This window comes from Muntiacus reevesi, chromosome 3, assembly GCF_963930625.1.
Source record: "Muntiacus reevesi chromosome 3, mMunRee1.1, whole genome shotgun sequence".
NCBI lineage: Eukaryota > Metazoa > Chordata > Mammalia > Artiodactyla > Cervidae > Muntiacus > Muntiacus reevesi.
Genome location: NC_089251.1, coordinates 112,056,733 through 112,079,686, shown reverse-complemented (window position 1 = coordinate 112,079,686; position 22,954 = coordinate 112,056,733). Strand labels below are relative to the sequence as shown.

The following is a 22,954-nucleotide window of genomic DNA, read 5'->3' as shown; positions in this document are numbered from 1 at the left end:
CAGCCGACATTGGACAAAGGAATGTCAGACACCCAGATGAAGTGGGACTAGCACAGGACCAGTCGGGGCCGGTGTTGGTAGACGCCAGGGACAGGACAGCCACCATGCATTATTCATCTCCGTGTCCCCTGTGAGCTCTGCACACCTCAGTTAACATTTGTCGAATTGAAGTGCCAAGGGAGGACACACAGGCGTCGGGAGAGAAGGTCAGATGGAGAGCTGGGGAGTCATAGCTCCCCGCCTGACCCAGAGGTTAAGCAGTGAGCTTTGGAGTCGAACAGACCCTGGTCCAGGCAGGCTCTACCAACTTCATCAGTAGGGGTCATGGGCCTCAGGGCCCTCATCTCTAAAATGGAAATGAGAACAAAATCATTCTACCAGGTCTTTGCAGGACTCAAGATCACCCCTGCGGTGATCACAAGTGGCAGCACCAGTTCTCCTTCTTGGGCTGTCCAGAGACCTCTCCTTGGTAACCAGGCCCTGGCAGTGCACATTCCCATCTGTGGGGATAGGCCAGGCAGGGGGCCGGGGCTAGGGGCTGGATAACAGATGTGACCTGCAGAGGAGGTAGGTGAAAGCGCTGAGTCCAGCCCCCTGGGCACAGCAGGAGCTCTGGACTGTTGAATCTGAATGCTGCTTCATGACACCAGGAAGAAGCTCAGTCGAATTCAGGAAGGCAACGGTTGTGTGTGTGTGTGTGTGTGTGTGTGAGAGAGAGAGAGAGAGAGAGAGAGAGAGAGAGAGAGAGATCGGTGGAGAATCCAGGACTTCATGCTCTTGTCTTCCTCGGACTTCTAGAAAAACTAGTCTTTGGTGGGGGTGGCTAAACCCAGGGCTCAGAACTTGAGATTGGGGGTCCCTGAGTGAGGAGGAGGAGGTGCGGGCGGGCTTTGAGTTTTCTGGAGCAGCCCTCTCTCCATCAACCCTTGCGCTTTACTCAATAGGAAACCTTCCCTGAAGGGAGAACGCCTCCAGGTTCAGGGAGCCGGCCGTCTCCTCTTCCCGCTTCCCCTCTCATTTAATTGGGACGCCCCCAGAAAGTCTCAGGCCCTTTTAGCTAGTCCCTCGATTCCCCCATTCTACTCTCTTTCCATTCTCAGACCCCGCCCCTTCACTCCCACCCGCAACCTCCGCTCCGGCCAGAGACCCCCGCGGGGGGGACGAGGAACGTGGGAAACGTGGGCGATCCTTAGGGAAGGACGCAATCCCCCTTTGGGTAAAGAGGACGCGCGCCCTCGCCCAAGCGGCTCGGGCGCTGGGTGCCCCCCGCGGGCTCCCGGCCGCGTCGTCGGAGCTGCCGGCGCCGCCCCGCCCGCCCCGCGCGCGGAGCGGCCGAGGCGGGGACTACAAGTCCCGGCGAGCCGCGCGCGCGCTCCCCCCTGGGGTTCCGGATGGTGAGCGGCGAAGGTAAGGCGAGCTCGCAGAGGCAGCGGCGGCGGCGGCGGGGACGGAGAGAGGCAGGCAGGCAGGCGGGCAGGCAGGGCGAGAGACGGCGAGGGGAGGGAGCGAGCGAGGCAGCCCAGACAGACAGACAGGCGGGCGGGCGGGCAACGCGAGCCACCCGCCAGGCTGCGCTCAGCCCCGCTCGCCGCGGAGAGAGCAGAAGGCAGGAGGAGGGAGGGGAGGAGGGGGAGGGAGGGAGAGAGGGAATCCAGCTACCACCACCCAAAGCCAGCGTCTGCTTTCTGTCCTCATTTCCTTTCCCACCCAGCTCTGAGAGCAGAGAAAGGCAGAGGGAGCGAGAGATTGAGACAGTCAGAGGGACAGACAGACAGCCAGAAGAGAGCGGGAGGGAGGAGGGCGGAGGAGGAGGAGCAGGAGGAGGACTACGCGGGGCGCGTTCCCTCCCAGGTTTGCAATTGGGGGGGGTGGGGGCGGGGGTGTCCAGGGCTGTGAGAGTGTGTGCGCGGTGGTGGTTGTGGGGGGGTGCAAGGGGGGCGCAGAGAGAGAGCGAAGGAGTGATCGAGGTTGGGGGGCGCCGCGGGAGCTGGGGGGCCGGGTCCAGCGGAGTTAGCGGCGGAGAATGTGAGCCGAGGCGCGAGCCATGCTGTCAGCAACGGCGGGCGGCTCAGGGCTCCTCCACGACTCCTCTCCCCAGCTGCCGGGCGCCCGCGTCGCTGCCGCCGCCGGAAGACAGACGCCCCCCGAAGCCCCTCGCCTGGCTCGGACCCACGGAGCCGGCAGCCCAGCACTCCGGTGAGTGGCGCCTCCTCCCCAGCCCTAGACCCCCGCTGGGGACCGGCCGGCCGGGCTCTTTTGTGCAGCGCACCGGGGGGGCCCCGCGCCCCCTCCGCGCGCCCCGGTCCGGTCCGCCGGACCCCGTGGCTGCGGTGCCCGCGGTGCGATCGGTCTTTGTTTCCACCGGGGCCCGCGGCTCGGCTGGGCTCGGCTCGAAGCCTGGCAGGCAGCGCCGGGAAGGGGGAGGGGGAGGTGGACGAGAAGGGGGGGCGGGGAGGGGGGGTTCTCGGGTTTCCTGGCCGCCCCGCGGCTCCCCCGGCTCGGGGGCGAGGTGCGCGCCCAGCGCTGCCGCGCGCCCCCTCCTCCTTCCCCCTCCCTCCGTCTTTGGATTTAAAACTGCAATTTGCTCTCCAGCTTGCTGAGAATGTGGGGGGGTGGGTGAAGGGGGGGGACCGTGGGAGCGGAGAACAAGGCTGGATTTTAGGAACGGCGCTGGGAAAGGGGGAGACTGCGGAGGGGAGGAGCCCCTCCCCTCCAACCCCCAAATCCCAAGGTTCCGCTTGTGCTCTGGGAGTTGAGGGGCGGGGACCTAATGACCCGGAGGGGGTGTGGGGCGGAGGAGGGATTTGGGGGCGGCCGGGGCCGGAGGGGTTGGGCCGCGTGCCCGGTTACCTGGCGAACAAAGTCGGCTCACTTTTGCATAAATAAATAAATAATCGCCCATCAATGCGTTTCCTCTGAGGCTCTGATTGAATCGGGGGGCCCCCTCTTCCCCAGGGGGTGGGGTGCTGAGTGACAGCTGTCAGCCCCCTGGGCCAGTCGCTGGGGGGTGAATCGCTGAATCCCTCCGCTTTCTGGCTCCGGGCGCATTCCCCTGCTGGGTCTTGGTCCCCGGGCAGAGCCAGAGGGGCAGGGGGCTGGCTCCGAGTCTAGGAAATAACCTTGTTTCCTGTTCTACAGGAAAAGGGACAGCAACCCGGAGAGTTTGGGGGCTGGGGATGAAGACTGATGGGAGCCGGAGGGGTTCCCCAGCAGCCTGACCCCCCAGCCTCCTGCCAGGCGCAGGGGCCGGCCGAGGGAGGAAGGATGTGGGCCTTGCTGGCCCGAGGCGGGAGCTGGGGCTGTCCCCGAGGCGGGCAGCGGGCACCGAGAGGGAGGAGGGAGACAGAGCAGCGGGGGCGGGAATTCTCTACCGCAGACCCTGGGGGCCGGGGCCAGATGTGGAGGGGTGGGGAGTCTCCCCTCCCTGCTAGCTTGGGGGCCCCGGGGGCTGGGCTGGGAGGGGCCGAGCCTAGTGCCCTGGGTTCTGCACCAAGTGCCTGACTGGCAGGGCCAGCTGAATTTGGGCCCAGGCGTCACCCTGGGAGGCAGGGCCAGCCTGCACCAGCCTGGTCCCTCAGCACAAGGAGGGACCCTTGGGGGGCCTGTGCCTGTCTGGCTGGGCAGGCGTTTCCCGCCGGACCAGTTGGTGTCAGGCGGGACTTGGCCCCAGCTCCCTGGGCAGAGCTCGGGGTGTGAGGACAAGCTTTGCCTCTGGGTCAGGGTGGCCACATTTTGTCCGCTGCTGCTGCTGCTGCCGCCACTGCCGCCACCGGCGGGGCGGGGGCATGTGCCCGGGCCTGGGCAGAGTCCTGCCAGGAGCATTTGGGGTGTTTCTATTGTTGGCTTGTTCCTGTTCCGTGTGGCCCGGTGTGTGTAGCTGTGTGAGCTGGGGCTGTAAGTGAAAGATTACCAGTCAGTCCACCCCCCCACCCACACCCCCCACACCACCACCACCCCCCCTCCCCAGCTGCCCATCGTCCGGGGCAGGCTGGGTTGTGGTGGTGAGCTGTGGGGGACCCCCCCAGGTGGCATGTGCCTGCAGCTTGCCATCTCCCTCCTTTGAACAGATGTATATTTATTTTTATAGTAATGGAAAATCAAACTGGATAGTAAGTTGAATTCATTTTTTTTTCTCTTCTGCTGTGTCAATAGTTGGAATAACCCCAGAGACTTCTTGCCCCAAAGCTCCCACCCTCCAGAGGTTGCAGATATCAGTGAGGGCATGAGCTTTGGGGGAACAGTGGGCACCAGTTCAAACTGGTGATTCTTGTCCCTCTCTGGCATTGGGGCAGGTGCCCAGGTGGGCAGGCATCTCCCCCTCCCCAGGCATCCCCCCCACCCCTACTCCCCCAGTGTAGTCTGTCCTTTAGGCTACCTTCTTGGGCACCTAAGCTGTGCCCAAGCCCTCAGGGGACGTTCTCCTGGTGGGCTGTCTCCCCCTTCCTGGGCTCCTGGCCCACGTGCTGATATTTATTTTCTGTAGTAAAATCCATTTTTAATGCCGTTACTTTTGAAATAATATAGAGAGAAACAAATGTGATGTGTTTAAGTTGCCCTCTGTGAGTTTTTAATGTGATCTATGGCTGAGGTAGTGATGGAAGGAGCTGTTGGGCTTGGAGGAATTTGGTGTCATAAAGAAAAAGAGCTTACTGTTTATTATGTTTGCTGGGCTGGGGGGTCTGGAACAGGGTCGTGGGGGCCAAGAGCCCCAGCATCCCCAGGTGCCGTGATGGACAGCAGTGCTTCTCAGTTTGGAGGTGTGTGGTTTCCAGGACTCTTGCCTTGCTCCCCAGCCCTTGATGGGGCCTTTGGTGAGGGGGTCTGGGGGCTGGGGGATTGGTCCCCTCCCCCCCCCCCCCCCCCCCCCCGCCACAATTCCACCCCCTTAGATTTTGGCTGAGAGGCTTCTGGAACCCCCTGCTGAGCTAAGTGGAGGTGTGTTGTCGAGAGGATGGATTTGGACTCTCAAGGAGATTAAGAGATGGGATCTTGACCTGCTTGGTGTGCCTGTGCCGGAGGCTTGAGGGGCAGACAGTCCCTGACAGAAGACCCTTTTTTGAGGGGGGTTTGCTGCTGTGGACTGGCAAAGCCCCAAGGGACTTTGCTGGTTTTCAGGTCAGCCTGGAGCACTGGCTGGAGCCACTGCCTCCTGTCGCTTCTGTTCCCCATTGGACAGGGGCTTCCTCCAGGCAAACCTGACCCCCTCCACTTCCCCTCTTCTCCGCTCTGCCCCACCCCAGGGCAACTTTTTTTTTTTTTTTTTGGTTTGTGGAATACAGAGCGCTGTGTCTCATGCCAGCCACCCAAGACCACAGGGTGCCCTGCCTTCTTCGTACCAGATGCCCAGGCGCTTCTGGTCTGATTCGTGAGGTCAAGCAGACTCACTATTACGGGATGGAGCCCAGCTCGGTTACTGGGTCCCCTGGGTCTCTTGGGACAGAGCCGGGGAGGGGGAAGCCAGGATGGGGTGGAGCTGGGAACTGAAGAGAGGGGGGAGCAAGGGCAACATTGTTGCTAATGTCAGCAGATGGGCCCCCCAGGGAGAGAGCTGGAGTTGGGGGAGGTGGGGAGGAAAGAGACCCAGTCACACGCGAGGTGAAGAGAGGGAAAGATGGTGATGGGGGGGAGGCAGGCAGAGGGGGAGCAGAGAAAACAGTCAGGAAGAGCCAGGAGCAAACCCCAGGAGATGGGCATCCAGGCGACCTAGAAGGCCTAGGTGTGTGCCACTCCCCACCTCACAGCCCAAAATGAGCGGGCACTTGAGAGCCTCTCGCCCAAGATCAAATGCTGCTAGGATTGTGTTTGGAGAGGAGACGAGCAAATGTCTCAGGGAAGAGAGAAGAGGACAGACAGGTGGGAGGGGGAGAAGGGAGGACTCCCACAGGAGGAGGGAGAACGGGCAGACGGGGGGATTCCAAGGGTCACTAGACTGAGGTTGCTGCCCCACGCAGGGTCTCCCCACTGCTTTGCCCAGATGTCTGCAGATGGAGCCTGGCTCTTCTTTGGACCTGGGGGCGGGGCCGGAGGCAGGTACAGCACCCCACAGGTTGTGGGCGCTCTGCACCAGGAGGCATGGGCTTTTAAAAGCAGGGAACATCAGGAACATTAGAGGCACCAGGGTGCCATGCAATTGCATCCCCCCCTCCTTGTTTGACGGGAGGAAACCCAGTCTAGAGAGCACCCCCTAGCCCCTGCTTGTCAGGGGTCAGAGGCGGCAGAGCCAGATCTGGGACCTAGGCTCTTTCCCTCCACCTCTCTGTAGTTAGAGAGTTGGAACAGCTGCAGGGGGCCTCCTGGGTGCGCAGGGGGGGGCCAGAGCCCGGGGAGAGGAGCAGGCGGGCACCCTTGTGGCCAGAGCCCCCCCAGGGGAGGGGGAGGCGCCGCTGCCGGGAGAGAGAGAGAGAGAGGGAGGGGAGAGAGGAGGGAAACAGTGAGTCAGGCTTCCAAGAGCTGAGGATGAGAGAGCCAGAGCTGGGAGGGAGAGGGCAGGGAGCGCTGCTCCGAAGCGAGGAGAGGGAGGGGGCCCAGCCAGGGGCAAGGAGAGCTCTGGAGGGAGGGAGCCAGCCCCTGGCCCCGGCCCAGCGGCAGGGCTGCGCAGGGCTGTGCGCCCTGCGGAGAGTGCAGCCAACATGGACTCTGCCCACGGCGGGTCTGGAAGGAGCCAGGTCCTGCCCCTGCGGGGCCCTCTTGTCATCTGTGACCCCATCCCAGGGTCTCAGGAGCTCCTGACTGTGTTGACCCCTTCCCTTCCTCGGTTTCCCCATCTAGCGTGAGATCGGGACCGTGAGCTCTTCTCAGAGAGGGAGTAGGGGGAACAGAGACTCCTGAGAGGGGTCTGAGGGCTACCTCCTGAGGGCTGGATTCCTGCCGGGGACCCTGTTGGAGGCCGCTGCCAGTTAGCGTAGGGGGCAGGTCTCTGGAGTGGGGCTCCTATTAAGCCCTTTTGAGTCGCTGGGCCACAGAGTGGGGTGTTAGGCTGTGAGTGCTGGGGGGGCAGTGTGTGTATATGTGGGTGTGAGGTGCTGGGCTGGCTGTGGTAGGTGGACTGCCTGGGGTCTCTTGATGGCCAGTGCCTCGACAGGGCCACGATCTCTACATATCCAGAACCAACCTCTATTTGGGGAAGGGGGGAGAAGTGATTTCCACCCACCCCCCACCCCCAGCTCTGCCTGCCATATCCCTGTGGGTCAGAGGCTCTAGGGCAGTGTGGAGGTGGGAATGACCCCTGTGGAGCTGATGAGAACTGCATGTGCAGCCCCTCGTGTCGTGTCTGGAGCTGGGACCAGAACTGGAGGGGTCCCCAGGGACCACTGGGAAGGGCGGCGAGGCGGGGAGGAGCCCCCCTCCCACCCAGCTGACAGGAAGCTGCAGCTCCAGCCCCTTTTTTACCCAAGGCCTGGCGTCCCCCAACCCTTCCCTCCTGGATCCCCCGGCGTCTCTTGCATGGGCGAGGGGATGAGGAAGGTGGGCATAGAAGCTTCCTCTCCTCCAGGGCCTGGCTTTGGGGGGGAAATGGTGAAATGAGGGCAAAGTGAGGCCCCCTGCCTCCTCTTTACACACACACACACACACTCAGCTGCAGTGAGGCCCTGCTTTCTCTCCTCTCTGCTCTGGGGTCCTTGGCTTGGGAGCCCAAGGGAGGGATCGCTTCTGCAGCTGGCTGGCCCCGAACTCCCAGCTCAGCCCAGCTGCTACTGAAGCTTCCAGAAGCTGCAGCTCTGCACCCCCCCTCCCCACCCTCTGAGCCAGGAGAGGCCTTTGCTGACCTGGGGGAGGGTGCCTTGGTGAGTGAGCGGGTACCCTCCAAAGGACTCACACAGACAACCAGACAGATGGGTGGTGAAGCAGATGGACACAGACACCCACGCACAGGCAGGCGGAGAGAGACGGACAGATGGACCAGGACAGGGAGAGACGGACAGACAGAGGTGCTGGCAGAGAGAGGAGTCAGAAACATAGAAGGGTCTGGGGAGAGAGAAACAGACAAGAGACTTGGAGACAGGGAGATCCGAGGAAAGAGACAAGGTGCCTGAGATGGGAGAAGGAGAGATACGGGGAGAGAATGAGAGGCAGGAAGAGATAAAGAGAGGGGGAAACCCAGACCGAGAGAAAGAGAGAGAGGCTGGAGGCTGCAAACCACAAACAAGGATTTGATGAGAATCTGGAAGGTGTTTTCTCCTGCTTCCCTCCCCAAACCCCCAGGCCAGCCAAGTCTCCATTCCTTCCACCCCCAGCTCAGTTTCCAGCTGCTAAAGAGGTCAGGGAGGGAGAGAGAGAGGAAGAGAAAAAGAAACACACACACACTGGCCAGATCCCAGAGACCCTCCCTGCTGATCTCTTTGTGGGGGCAGGGAGTCTCAGAGGGCACCTCTCCTGGCCCTGACCCCTGTTCACAGATGTGCATATCTCTTGTCTCAGGAAATGTTCCAGAATCCTCCGCACTCACTGGGTGTGTGTCTCTTCATTTAAGTGCACCCCCCGCCCCATACTCATACCTGTCCACACAGGCCTGGCCTCACACACACTCACAAACACATGTTTTGTGGCTCTCACACTCCTCTTGAATCTCTCAAACAGAACGCAGTGAACTTGTCCCTGGGCTTCTCACCCACACGGGCAGTGACACCCAGGACTGATCGTGGGTTCTCAGGACCTGTTCCTACCCTCATACACAGTCACCCCACAGCAGAGAGAGGACCCTTTCTGGAGGGGAAGATCAGGGGTCCCAGGGAGCCATGGTATTGTGGGGGCAGCAGAGGGGGTTCACCCCCAACTCTGAGTTGGCTGCCTGGAGTGGAGGCCCTCTGAGCTGGCGCGAGCCCTCCTGGGAAGTGACAAGGCCTGTCCTGAACACTGATCAGCTGGCTGGTGTGAAAGAGCTGAGAGTTGGTGAGAGTGTGTGTGTGTGTGTGTGTGCACATGTACAAACCTGGGCACGTACATGCAGGTGTAAGGGATGGCGAGTGTCTGTTACGGTGTGTGTGAGAGACTGACTGCATGTGAGATGGGCTATGGGTGTGACAGGGAGATCCGAGGTGTGTGGCGTGTGGGTGTGATCACTACTTGTCAGGTGTATATGTGTGTAGGCATGTATATGTGACAAGTGTGTGTGGTCGTACCTGGCTTTGCAGCGTGGGGTGGGGTGTGATGGGCGCGCGTATGCGAAGGACTGGGACCCTGGGTCGCAGGTAGACGTGTGCCAGGGTGTAGTGTTCTGCAGATGTGAAGGTGTGGGGGCCGTGTGTGCGGGAGTGTAGGCAGGGTACATGTGTGAGGGGTAGCTGCCTGTGAGCCTCTGAGCGTGGAGCCTGGCTCGGAGGGAGGGCTGTTTTCCAAGGCAAGGCCGCCGCCATGAACACAGGCGAAGAAGGGGCTCCAAGGCGCACAGTCGGGCGCTGACCCACACAGACGTCCAAGGACAGACCCTCCCTTGCCCTCTCTCCCGGCATCAGTGGTTTTCAGAGGAGCCTCCGGGAGAGCTGTTTTCTCTGCAGAGCCCCCAGCCCCCAGCCTGTGTCTCTTCAAACACAGCAATGCCCTCCAGGCAGCTTTGTGGAGGCTCCTGCCTCGACCATCTGAAGGCAGATGGGTGGGCTGGGATCCGCTGCCGCACCCCCCCCAACCCTGGGGAGCGAGGAGGCGGCTCTGCTCCTCCGGCCTGGCCGGGCACAGGCTGATACAGATGGACAGCCGGTCTCAACACCCCCACAAGGGGGTCTGAGGGTGGGCAGGCACCCCCCTCCCACCCCAGCAGAGGGGTTCCAGCAGCAGGCAGCCCCCAGGTGGCTGCAAAGGCCAGGACTCTGCCCTTCACCTCCTCAGAGGGGTACCCCACCTCACCCTGCAGCCCCCCCACCCTGTCGGGGCAGCCCGGGGGCACCCAAATGCAGCCCTCTCACGCCTCCTGAGCATACAGCTACTTCCCCACTCATGGCAGCAACACCCCCAAACACACAGCCCCAGCTGCTCCACAAACACACAACCTCTCCACATTCCAACACCTTCCTCATATCTGCTGCCGCGTGCACTCTCAGCCCCAACACAGCACCACCACACGCCTACCCCCCCACACATAGTCACAACTCTAGTACTGAAAACCCAGATTTTTATGACCCCCAGTATATCCCCTAACACCCCAACACACACACACACACACACACACACACACACACACACACACACACACACACACACACACACACACACACGGCTTCTATCACATCCTCAAACATCAACTCCCCTCTCTAACCCAACACCTCCCCAGATACAACCAGGACCCCGCTCCAGCCCTAATACCTCCCACACACCCTGACTCTCAGAGCCCCAACACCTAACAAGACACCCACAGACTCTCCCTACAGCCCTGACGTTTCCCCCAGCTGGAGCCCAGCATGTCCGTAGACACCCGCTACAGCTTCCTACACCTTTCCAAACTCACAGCTCGCACCCCTCACACAGACACAGACACGCACGTTGCCTCACGCAGGCTGCCGCAACAACCACTCAAACGACAACACCTCCTGTGGCCACACCATTCACCCCAGACACACAAACATGGCTTCAGTTCTACTGTGTCTTTGAACAGGCAGTGTCCCCCCAGATTCTCATGCCTTCCTGGGCATGCATGTGCAACACACACACACACACACACACACTCCCCAGATCCCACAACATCTCAAACAAGCGGTCCTCTGTACATCCCCAACAAGCTCCAGCACCTTCCTCTGCCATCCAAGGGCCCAGGGACAGCCTCCAGCCCTCTCCAAAGGCCAGTCCCGCACTCGTGTACACACACACACACACAGCCCCAGCTCCATCACGGCCCTGCACCCGTTCACCCCTCAGAGCAGCGCTGCCCTATGCCCCCCGCACCCCCACCTCCGCCTGCAGCCCTCACTCCCACTGTCGCACATTCCAGCACAGCCTCCCTTGTTCTTCCCACCCCCCCGCCCACCAAACCCCCTCTGGATAACCTCAGCCTTGCACACACACACACACACACACACACACACTGGCCCACTCTTCTGTGCTGTCTCTCTCTCTCTGCTGCCCGGTCCTCCCCCACTTCCCAGTGCCGCCTCTGCCTGGGGAGGCATCTCCACCCAGCCTCATTGCCCCAGGCCTTTCATTCCTGGACAGTGAGGCTGTACATCTGGTTCAAAGCTGCCCCACCCAAGACCCTGTGCTCTGGGCACCCTGGCCTGGGCTTTGGGGGTTTGAGGCCTCTTTGGGGGCTCTTGGCACCTGGTCATCCTGGTCTCTCAGCCAAGAACTCTGAGTACCCAGCCCTGCCCTGACTCTGGCATGTATGCTGGGGGGTGGGGGGGGGTGGCCTGGGGCTGGGCAGGGGGATTTACCCCCAGCCTGCACTTTGTCAGGTGCTTGCCAAATCCCCCTCCTCCTTGGCTCACCTGAAGGGGGACATCAGGCCTGGGACTTCAGGGGAAGTAGATGGGGAAGGTGCTGGCTTGACCTGATACCCCCTCCCCAAACACACCCTCCCCAGGATCCCGGCTTGGGGCTTGGTCTCCCTGGGAGTCATTGGGGCTTGGTCTCCCTGGGAGTCAGTTCCGACAGTGAAGGTTACTTTACTAGATGCATGATTTTAAACGGAATCTCCACCATCTGTTCCACCCCCTAATTACAGATGCACAGAATCCGCCTCAGAGGGCAGCGTGAGGGAAGTGATTTAGAGGCTGAGCTGCTTCTGCCTGCATTAGGGCTGAGGAGATTGGGGTGGGGGGGGGGCTCTGGGTATTGCTTACAGCCCCCCAATCCCACCTCTTCCCCAGGGGCCCCTCGTGCCTCTTTTCTTGCTGGGGGAAGGCTCCTAGCAAGGTGCCCTGACCCCCTAGACCTGAAAGAGGAAGCAACTGCAGTGCCGAGGGAGGGGTCCCTGAGACATCGCCCGCGTCCCAGGCCCCAAGTCTGGGGATGCAGGCTCCATTAGAGCCTTAAAAAATTCAGTGGATCGATCTCCTGCCTGCCTCGTGAGCTCCGGGGAGCCACAGGCACAGGCCTGGCCCAGCTGTCTGCCCACCCCAGGGGTAGCAAGGAATTGGTGAGGTAGGGAGGGGGCGGTTAGAACAGAGGTGGGGACATCGGGGTTTTGGGCAGCAGAGGACGAGAGCAGGCACGTCAAAACCCACCAGGTGAGTTTGTGCATATGTGCCCCGGCTGCCTTGGCGCCACTGGCAGGCCCGACCCCAGCTTGAGCCGCGCCCTATGGGGCTGGAGGGGCACCAGGGGCCAGAGGGGATGGGCCAGGACCTGGGTCTCAGAGGGTCCTAGGGGACACTGGGCTACACCCCGAGGATGGGTCCTGGGACCTGGGCCTCCAGCAGGCCCGGCGGTGGCGGCCGCGGGCACGCTGCGGTAGGAGCTGGAGCCTTCACCGTGGGGAGAAAGGGAGCAAGGCCGGGCTGGAGGAATTTTAAAGATTGCTGCAGGCAGGAGGGTCTCAGGAACCCTGTGGAGCGGGCAGTCATGCAGAAGTAATCCTATCGCCGCCTGCCTGGAGGAGAGGAGGGGGGCAGGGAGGGGAAGAGCAGGCGGACGCCCCCTTCCCACCTCAGCCCCTGCCCCGGCCAGCGGTGGAGGGAGCCTGGGCCCCAGGGCACCCCTCTCCTGGGGGGAGGCACCACCCTTCCCTTCTCCTGCGGTCTGTGCCCCCTGGAGGGGCAGCACTGCAGCTGTTGCTGGGCCTGGAGCGCTGGGTTTTATAAATAAAGCAGCTTGGAGGTGGGGGCCAACTCAGCACCCCCCCACCCCCCAGTCACCTTGGGTCACCCCCTGGGGGCATCAGCTCCAACTGGCCGTCCTCTCTCTTGCAGCCTGCTCCTTTTCTTTGGCTGTGTGAGCTTGGGCCAGAGGTCCAGTCTCTCTGGACTGGACCAGGGGCAAAGGTGTGTGGAAGGACCTAGAATCCCCTGCCCTCTAGTACCCCGCCCTCCTCCCCCCCAGGCTTCACGGGTGGACTGGCCACTGGCTCAGCACATCCAGCCTGGGACGGGGGACTGGCCGTTCAGGAGCCTCCCCTGTCTCCAGCCCCTCCATTCTGCAGATGGAGTAAACGAGTCCAGGGAGGGCAGGATGGCCAAGGCCAGCCAGCTGATGAGCGCCTCCTTCCTGCCCCGTTCTGCTGTCACTCAAGACTCTTCTCAGCCTCAGCTCAGCGAAGAGCAGGGCCTGGGGGGGGTGTGGGGTGGGGGATGTTTGGGAAAGTGGTTGCGGCTGAGAGGTTGCCATGGCGATGCTGCAGGATGCCGAGCTGAAGTGGGGGTCCTACAGGGTCTCTGGGGCCCCCAGCTCTGCACCCCTCTGGTCTTCTCCTCCCTATCTCCTGTCCCCCCACCCAGATGCCTGTCAGGCAGCTCCGGTGACAGGCGGGGTGGGTGACAGGTGGTGCAGGTGATGGGCTGGGTGGGTGACGAGCTGGGTGGGTGACAGGTGGTGCGGGTGCGAGGCAGGCAGGTGACAAGCTGGGTGGTGACGGGCCCTGCTGGTGACAGGCAGGGGGTGTGGTTGGCGGGGATGCTGCCTCCTGGCTGGTGGCCTGTTGCAGCCCCCCACCCACACGCGTGTGCACATGCACAGACTCTGGGCTCAGAGCTTGGGGCTAAGATACTAATGAGGCTTATTACGTGTGGAGGGGCAGGTGCCCAGGCGCACTAATGAGAGGCCTTTAACGAATAGGGGAGACAGCTGGGGGGCTTCGAGGAATTTGGCTGGCCCTCCTGGGCCGGAGGATGAGCCAGGTCGGGACCCCTCCTCCTCTTCCCCCCTGGCCACTTGGCTTTGTGTTAATACTACCCACAGTCAGGATAGCTGCCATTGTCGAAGCGTTTGCTACACTGGCCGAGCCCATTACGTGATTGTTTCTCATTTCACCTCAACAGCCAGTAGGAGGGAGGCACTATTGCCCATTTTACAGATGAGGAAATCTGAGGCTGAGGAAGCAAGGGACTTCACACAGCAAGTGTCTGTTGCAGCTGGCATTTTAATCTAGGTCTTTCTGACCCCAAAGTGCATGCTCTTAACCATCCCACCAGTAAAGCTCTGGTCTTGGTGCAGACCCCAGGCCTCTCTCAAGGCCTCAGTTTCACTCTTCTAGAAAACAGATGTGTAGTCGAGTGGGGAGAATCACCAGGCTCTTCAGCTCTGAGTTGGGTGCCTTCAGGGACTCCTCCAGGTGACCCCAAGGCCTCACCCCATCTGGCCCAGATTCTCGGTGACAGTCCTGGACTGGAGAGAGGTCAAGGCTTAGCCCTGAGGGAGCAGAGCTAAAGGGGGGGACACCTGGGATCTGAACCACTTCCTGCGTCATGTGGTGGGGAGGCTGAGGTCTGGAGAGGACCAGCAACTGCCCAAGGCCACACACCCTGTGAACTATAGGCCCCCCTCCGAGATCCCAGGTCTCCTGGGCTGTTGGAACGGCTGGGCTGAGTGTGGTGCCAGGGCTGGGAGGTCACCTCCTCCTGGGCCCCACCCTCCAGCATAGCTTCTTCCCTAGAAGTTGTGAGCCCTTACCTCCTGGGAGGGTGCAGGGGGCTGTCCGGCTGCTTCTTTAGGACCTTGCCCCATCCCCATCAATCTGGGCCCCGCATGTCAGTTGAGCCCCCTCCTTTTGGGACCCGTTGGGGTGGAAACTCCCTGGCAACAGCTGATGGATGGGTTAGGACCTTGACATTGGCCTGGGGCCACAGCATGACCCTGGAGGGACCAGGCTAGGGCTGGGGGGCTTGGAGGGGAATTTAAGGGAGAAGAATTAGGCTCATAAATCTTGGAGCGTCTTGGTTCTCTTCTCCTCGACCTTAATCTCTTACCAAACCTGCTCTCCTTGGCTGCTCGTCCAAGGCCGGGGGTTGAGGGAGTCCACCTGGCTCATTCATTCTCTTCTCCCTCCTATGGATGCCTCCCCCGTCCTGCAAATGCACCCCCTATGGAGAAGAATGAGTTGCCACCACTGTTGTTAGGCAGAATTGAAAACCTGTATATCTTAGACGCCTGGATGTGGCCGCTGATTCATGATGGCAGGCAGGGCTGAAGGCGCCACTGCCTCAGTTTCCCCAGCCTTGGATTTGAAATCCTGGCCTGGTGCTTGACTGCTCAGTCAGGAAGGAATGCTAAGATCAAGCGGGACGTCACAGCTGCGGGACACATGGCCCTGTCCTGGGGAGCCCCATTCTGAGATCAGCAGAACAGCCCTGGCCTTGCGAGCCCTCAAACCCCAGAGGTGAGGTCTTGAACCCAGGCTGGGCGTGTGCGGAGGCTCAGGCAGAGAGTGGATGGTGCTGGGTGGCTGGTCCACAAGGGCTCTCTGAAGCAAAGGCTGCAGCTGGGGAGACGCCAGGAGAAGGGTGGCGTTGTGCCTGGGGGGCCAGGGAGCCGTCATCGATGGTCAGGGTTGGAGCCCGGAAAGGTCTGGCTTTCCCATAGGTCCGGACAGCTGTAGCCTCAAGTTCTGGGGCCCTCCTAGCTCCCCAGGGAACCCACTGCTGCCTGGCCCTGGGGACCCAGGCGTCCTGGCGGGTGAGGGCGGGTCTCCAGCAGGCGCCCTGCCAAGCCCCGCAGCCTGCTCACCAGGAATCTTGTTGCTGAGAGATGGAAAATCCCGACCGGGCCTGCAGCTCATCCCTCCCCTCCGGGAGGAGGAGGGGCCCAGAGATTCCTTCCTGCAACCCCCCCGCCTCCCATCTGGGGCAGGGCCCTCCTCAGCAGTGGGTGGGGCTGGTGGGGGCCCAGGACAGGCCTCTAAGGCTCCATCACATGTCCTGGAGCCTAGCCCAGCCCGCAGTGGGCACCAGGGCACTCTGGAGGCAGAATGGGCCTGGTGTGGCAGAGGAGAGGTGGGGGTGGGGTGCTGAGGCCACAAGGGGGTCTGGACGGGGGCCTAAGCCTGGCCCTGGCCCCACGGGCTCCCCCAGGGCGGAGGGTGAAGAGTTGGTTCTCTCCTTGGACAGGAAGACGAATGATCCCATTATGGGAGCGTGATTTTATTCCACGTGTCACGGAGTCTGAGATTAACTTGCTCACCAGTCTGTGACAAACCCCTCACACCCTCACATCCAACACACGCATCCACACATAGAGGCACACGCACAGATCCTTGGTCTCACAAACACACATCCCACGGGCACACAGGAGCATTTCCACATTACCACACGTGGCAGGAGTCTCACAAACAGAAATACAAGCACATGCTCACACTGAGGTGCCCCGAGGTCTAGACCCACAGCCTCAAAAGCACAATTCTCTCACTCACACCAAGGCCAGCCATCAGAGACGCAAACAGGCGGCCCAGGGCATGCTGGCGGCCCTCCTGAGGCATGCACAGCCCAAGGACACACAGCGCTCCACGGACACAGAAATACCCAGACGCACACACCACCCCAGAGACAGTCCTGTGGGCAGGCCCGGACCAACAGCCACACACACTGAGACAAAGGCCCAGATACAGACAGAGACAAAGACAGGCGGCGACACACAGCCGGCAGCGCGCACACAAGCACAGGCGTGCACACCCGGACCCAGACAAAGACAAATACATGCCCAGAGGTTTCGCTGTGGACACATGTGAGGCGCACACACACATCTGGGCCTCCTGCTCGACCTGCCTGCCTGGGGACGTGGTAAGCTGGCGCCTGTGGCTCGGGGGAGAACTCTGAGGAATCTTCTGCTCAGTCAGATTCCCCCCCTCCGCCCACCCTGGGCCCAGGGCCAGCCCCCACCTCTGGCACCGGGCCCATGGCCGAGGCCGTGGCAGCCACACCCTCAGCAGAGCCTGACGTCCCTTACCTCATTGTGCACGCTCACGGGCACACCATCTCCTCCGCACACGCTCACGACGCCCTCCACGCCCACACGCTGACAGATCTTCACTCACACCCCCCTCAGGTGCCCCGCTCCTGCTTATCTTCCTCAGTCCCTGCCCCCCGGCCCCACAGGCATGCACAACCCTCGGCCCCACAGCCTTCACGGCCCACACCCTCGCCCCCTCACATGGCCCCCCACGCCCGAGGATAACGCATGGGCTCTTCTTCCCAGACCCACGAGCCACGTCTGTGCGCCCCTGCACAACCTTCCTCGCCGCTGCTCACAGACTGATTCACAAATGCAGCGCGCGCGCACACACACACTCCCCCGCATACATCCCCACCACTTTCTCACATGCGTGCGTGCACACACACATACTTTCAGAGCCTCCCTCACACCATCACTTTCCTTCCTCTGTCTCTCACAAACACTCCCTCTGCCAAGAGGGTGGCTCTGCCGCAGAGCAGCCCCCGAAGTGTTTGTCACTGTTCTTCACGTCCTCCCTGGCCTCGGGCTCTTCCCTTCCACCTCCAGACCCGCAGACTGGGGCCTCCTGTTCTCCGGTCATTTCTCTGTTATTCAACAATAATACACGGAGTGTCCATTTAATTCATTCAGCATATGTTGATGGAGCACCGATCATGGGTTAAGCTTTGGCAATACTGTGGAGACGGATTTCCCTAGTGGCTCAGTGGTCAAGAATCTGCCGGCAGTGCAGGAGACACGGGTTTGATCCCTGGGTTGGGAAGATCTCCTTTGGAGGAGGGCATGGCAACCCACTCCAGTATTCTTGCCTGGAGAATCCTATGGACTGAGGAGCCTGGTGGGCTGCAGTCCACAGGGTCGCAAAGAGTCCAGCACAGCTGAGTGGCTTGAGCACACACACGTGCACACTGGTGACAGAGGTCCTTCCCTCGTCGAGCTCTCGGTTTTGTGGCCAATTTGTTGGCTGCTTGTCTCGTCTGACTCGATTTTTAAGGTAACCCTTGATCTCCGATGTTGAGACATGAGTAGGGATTCACAGGAGGAGGAACAGAGGGCGGGTGTTCTAGGCAGAGGGAACAGCATATGCCAGACCTACCAGTGAATCAGGGCACGGTAGGCTGGAAACCAAGGTGATGTTCAGAGACTGGAGGAACCGCTGCCAAGAGGGCAGAAGCCAGATGTCACAAAGCTCAGAGGCCATGCTCAAGGGTTTGGATTTTGTCCAGTGGCCCCACGGAGCCATGGGAAGTCTTCAGTGACAGGACAGGGTGCGGAGATGATGGTGGTCTGACCTAGGTGAGTGGGAAGGAAAGGAGACTCATCCAGGAGCAAGGCCCCGTGGTAGGGGTCCAGCTTCAGAGCTGTGACCTCAGGGAAGTCACACAACCTCTGTGCCCTGGGTCCATCATGGGAGAATGGGACAGGACAGGGGCTGGGCTTATAGTAGATGCTCAGTAAACTATAGCTGTTATTGTCAGTCATCAGTAGGACATGGCAGGGCAATCAGATGAAGAGGAGACTGCATACCTACTGAGTGCTGAGTACCGTGCCAAGTGCTGGGGCCCAGAGGCGAGGGTGGTCTGCGGCTTCGGGAAGCTCACATGCCACAACCACAGCTCACGTGGACAGCAGAGGGTCCTCCCCAGTGGGGTGGGGGCAGAGCACCTTGGAAAGTTAAGGGAGCAGGAGGGCTCTGGGGGGTCACAGAGGAGCTGGCACTGAGGCTGGGTTGAACTTGGACAGGCAGAGGTGGGAGAAGGAGCTTCAGTGAGGCGGAGCCATGTGAAAAACAGCCCAAGGGCAAGGAGCCTAATCCGGCTGTTGTGTGGGACACAGGAAAAGGGGGGTCATGGGATGGGATTATGGAGGCAAGACCGTGGTGGCCAGGCTAAGAGGGAGGTCAGCACGGGACTGAGCTGCACTCCAGAAATGCCATGTTTTGGTGGTGACATGGAATGTGTCCATTAGAGACTCAGCTCCAGGCTCTGCCAGGAAGCCATGGGGTGACGGAGAACAGATGCCTTGCCCTCTTTGACCTCGGTTTCCCCATCTGTGTGATGAAGTGTTTAGTCTTGTTTAGGAGGGAGTTCCAGTATCACGTCCTGGGATTGGTCCAGCCAGCTTTGCTGGACATGGGATTCTGGGCCTCAGCGGTGCTTCCTTCCTGAGCATTCTCAGCCAAAGAAAGGAACAAAATGAGGGGTTCCCTGGAGGAGGTTCTGGGCACTCCAAATGAGGGGCCAGGAGCCTGCACAGAAGGGAGAGGTCTCTACCAGGACCCAAATCCAGCCCCAGAGGGAACCCAGAAGAGAAGGCCAAGGTCCCTCTTCCCTCCTGCCCTGACCCGTATGGTGGCAGATGTGGGCCATGTGCCCAGGAGGGCACAGTGCCCAGTCCCTGGCCCAGAGGGCATCAGGACCCTTCTTGCCCACTGACAGAGGAGCAGGGCTTGGGTTCAGGAATGTGGCCGAGGGCTTAGAGTCCCCTGAGATTCAGGAGCCAGGAGGCCAATCTCAGGGTGGCAGAGCCAATAAATGCCCACGGGTGGCTGGGTTCATGGATACTTGGTGTTGCTGGTCTAAGGCAAGTCCTGGTGACCCCCAGCTGCCCGGGATCCTGGCTGCAAGGGGCTCTTTAAGCATCTCACCTGTGAGGTGGGGCTGGCAGAGAATTAATTTCCTGTGCTATTTTAATTTTGCTGTATTTAATTTGCTGTTTATTTTAATTAATTAACGGCGGGTAATGGTCTATCGTAACTTGCTGCCTGCCGCTGGCTCCTCTTTCTTTTCGGAAGGGTGGAAGTCCAGGCCAGGCAACTGCCAAGTTGGCAGTGGGGGCGCTGGACGGCCTTGGGGGCCTGCCCCTCTGTCCCTCACTCCAGGGGTCTTCTCCGTTCTCCCCAGTTCCCTGAAGGGGGGCCCTTGCCTCCCCCTCACTGGTAGCCCCTCTACTTCTTCCTCCTCTCCCCTCAGGCCTGCCTCAGGGCCTCAGATGCCATAACTTCATGAAGAGAGGCTGACACGAAGCCCCTGCCTGTCCCCCAAGAACTGTATTTTTATGTCATAGGTCATGGACTAAAGGACAGGGCGCTTGGCTTGCAACCTAAGCGGTGCTTACGGGCCGTTGGGGAAACTTATGAAGTGTGGGTCAGTTTTAAATAGCAGCTCCCTTCCCCACCCTGGTGCCAAATAGCACGCCCATTCCGTGTGGTCAGGCCTGTGAGACACTCACATGTTCAGATACCTGTGAACACATCCATGGGTGTGATGTCAGTTATCAGTTAATCTCTAGGACAGACTTCCAGGGGAGGATTATCCCCTGTAGAGAGGAGGAAGTGAGATTCAGAGAGGCTAAGTGACTTGTCCAAGATCACACAGCAACGAAGGAAAGCAGGGCCTGGACTCTGTCTATGATCAATCTGGCTGCACGGAAAGAGTTAATAGGTAGAGGGAAGCGAGGGGAAGTGGCTTGGGGCTTAGGGCAGGGGGATACTGTCAGGAAGGGGCCTGGAAATGGGGTCCTCTGGCTCTTGAGGATATGGGGAGAGGAGGAGAATGGGTCCCTGCAACAAGGGGCTTCCCAAGGTGTGAGGTCTCCGCCACCTGTTTGCATTTCCCTCGGTGTCTTCGGTTGTCTGTTTGGAACTGGGGCTTTCTTTGTCATTTGTACTGTACTTTACCGGGGTGACCCTTCTGTGGCTAGGTAGACGCTACGTTTACTTATTTAACAAACACATAGCACTTACCGTGTCCCAGATACTCTTCTAACTTTATAAACAGATATTCATTTAGTCATCATAATAGCTGTATTATTATCATCTTTATTTTACAGATCAGAAAAGTAAGGCTCAGAAAGGTTAAGTAACTTGTCCAAGGTCACACAGCCAGTACCTACCTGGTGGAGCAGCCTTGGAACTTGGAACACTGGGATCCATTAGTCCTTGTTCTGAGCCACCATAACCATCCCTCCCACGCTCTCCGTGGGAGAGGGGAGCCCTGAATTCCCAGAGATGTGGCATCTTCAGGGAGTCTCTAGCCTCAGTTGAAGGGAAATTCAGCCCCATACTCACCAAGCCCAAATCTCATAGGGCAAAGAGAGCCCACAAATCAACAGCTGCTTTGTGGGGGAAGCTGGCAGAGTGTCTGAGTGGGCCTGGCTGGGAGGCGCAGGTCAGCAGTTAGGAAGCCTCTGTGCAGCTTGGGCCTGCGGCCACAGTGCTGGCCACGGTAGGGAGTGGGGGACACAGAGACTGACAGAAGCGTTGGCTTCAAACTGAGCCCTCAGAGAGCTTACCATCGGACTGACTGGAAAAACAAGGCAGGCATGTGTGACCAATTAGCAACAGTTGTGTAAGAAAGTGGGAGAAAAACAGCATAAAGCCCGATGCAATTGAAGGAGTTTGGGCTTGGAATCTTGTGTGGCCTTAGCTATTTGACCTCTGCTGTCAGTCTCCTCACCTGTCATGAGGAAATAATGATGGCACTGACTTCATTGCATTTTGTGAGGCTCAAATGAGATGAAATGTTAAGGGTTTGAGCTCTGGATCCAGGGCCCAGTGAGCACCCATCTAAATGTGAAGACTCGACACCTGGAGAAAGAAAGGGACCTGCCCTTGGGGTTGGCCTTGGAGCAGATCAGGATGGGAATAGTGAGGATGAAGAGGCCAGTGAGGGTCTCGGCTCTGGAGTCAGACTGCTTAGGTGTAAGTCCCAACCATGATGAGTCACTTACCCTCTCTGGGCCTTGATTTCCTTGTCTGTAAAATGGGTATAACAATAGTACCCTCCCCATAGGGTATTCTGAGGATTAAACTAGTTAACTCATTTATTCAATAAACAATATTGAGGGGACTTCCCTGGTGGTCCAGTGCCTAACACTCCGCAGTCCCAATGTGGGGGCCCTGGGTTCGATACCTTATCGGAGAACTAGATCGCAACTAGAGCTACAACTAGAGATCCCACATGCTGCAACAAAGATCGAACATCCGGTGTGCCGCAACTAAGACCCGGTACAGCCAGATAAATAAATAAACAAATAATAAGCAATATTGAGCACCTGCTGGGTGCCAGACATATCTCTATTCACCGCAAATAATAAACAGTCAATACACGTTAGTGATCTTATTATCTTCATCAGTCATTTTCAGAGGGTGGGGAACTGTTTCAGGGAGGAGAAAAAGAGGAGGCTGAGGGTTTTCAGGGTCTTTGCCTAGATGGGGAGGCACGACATGCTGATCACAGGTTGATAGGCGATGAGTGCTTACTATGTGCTGGGCAGGTCAGCTCACGAGACAGGGGATCAGGTCATCCCCCTTTCCCAGGTAGCAGACAGGTCCAGAGAGGTGCAGTGACGTGCCCAAAGAAACACAGCTAGTTGGGGTGGAGCTGGGGTTTGAGAGACTCAAAGCCAGGCCCTTGTTTTACAAAGCTTTAAACCTGATTGAGAGATGGCATGGGGTGGGGGCAGTGACCCAGGAGAGGAAGGAGGGAGAGACCTGGGCAGGAAAGGGACAGACGTGGGCAGATAGTGAGGAATGGACCAGGTCAGCATCTGCCTCTCTGGTGGGTTTTCCCAGCAGTAAACAACTGAGGGAAGAGAGTGAGTGAAGATTCGCTGCCAGGCTTCTCAGAAGAGGTGGGTCTTGAGAAACAAGCCGAGATGAAAGTGATGGGAAGCCAGTGCCTTCCTGGCAGAGCGCACAGCATCAGCAAAGGCCCTGAGGTCAGCACACAGCGTGGCACGGGGCTGAGATGTGGCAGGAGATGGCTGAGGGAGGTCAGAAAGAGGACTGGGAGGGCTGGAGGCCTCAGGGGCCCAGGGACAGTGACAGCCCCAGGGAGATAGGGAGGGTGACAGATTCAAGAGGCCCAGCTAACGTAGAAATAGAAATAACCTCCCATCTGGACAGGAAGTAGAGCACAGCGATCAAGAGCAGGTCCTGGACATTCTAGTCAGGCTACTTCCTACCGTGTGGTCAGAGCAAGTCGCTTGATGTCTCCTCCTCAAAATGAGGTACCTCTCTCCTAAGACAAGACCATCTGTTGGGGGCGGGGGGCACTTTGTGCAGTGCTGGGCATGTAGAAAGTGCTTGATTCATCCACTTATTCCTCAACCACCAAGTGCACCCTTGGTGTTGAGCACTTTTCTGGGGCAC

General features: G+C 59.6%; 1 protein-coding gene across 3 annotated transcripts in view; it reads left to right on the top strand.

Annotated features, from left to right (window-relative positions):
- The first annotated feature begins 1,389 nt into the window (after nt 1-1,389).
- AHDC1 (AT-hook DNA binding motif containing 1) overlaps nt 1,390-22,954 on the top strand; it is a 64,798-nt gene continuing 43,233 nt past the window's right edge. For 2 of the 3 annotated variants that reach the window (XM_065930175.1, XM_065930176.1), the window contains exons 1-2: nt 1,612-1,851; nt 2,099-2,196. The gene's annotated coding sequence lies outside the window, so the exon portion shown is untranslated. Of the gene's footprint in view, nt 1,408-1,611; nt 1,852-2,098; nt 2,197-22,954 lie in introns of those variants that run through there. The other variant, XM_065930177.1, reaches the window with a different exon arrangement.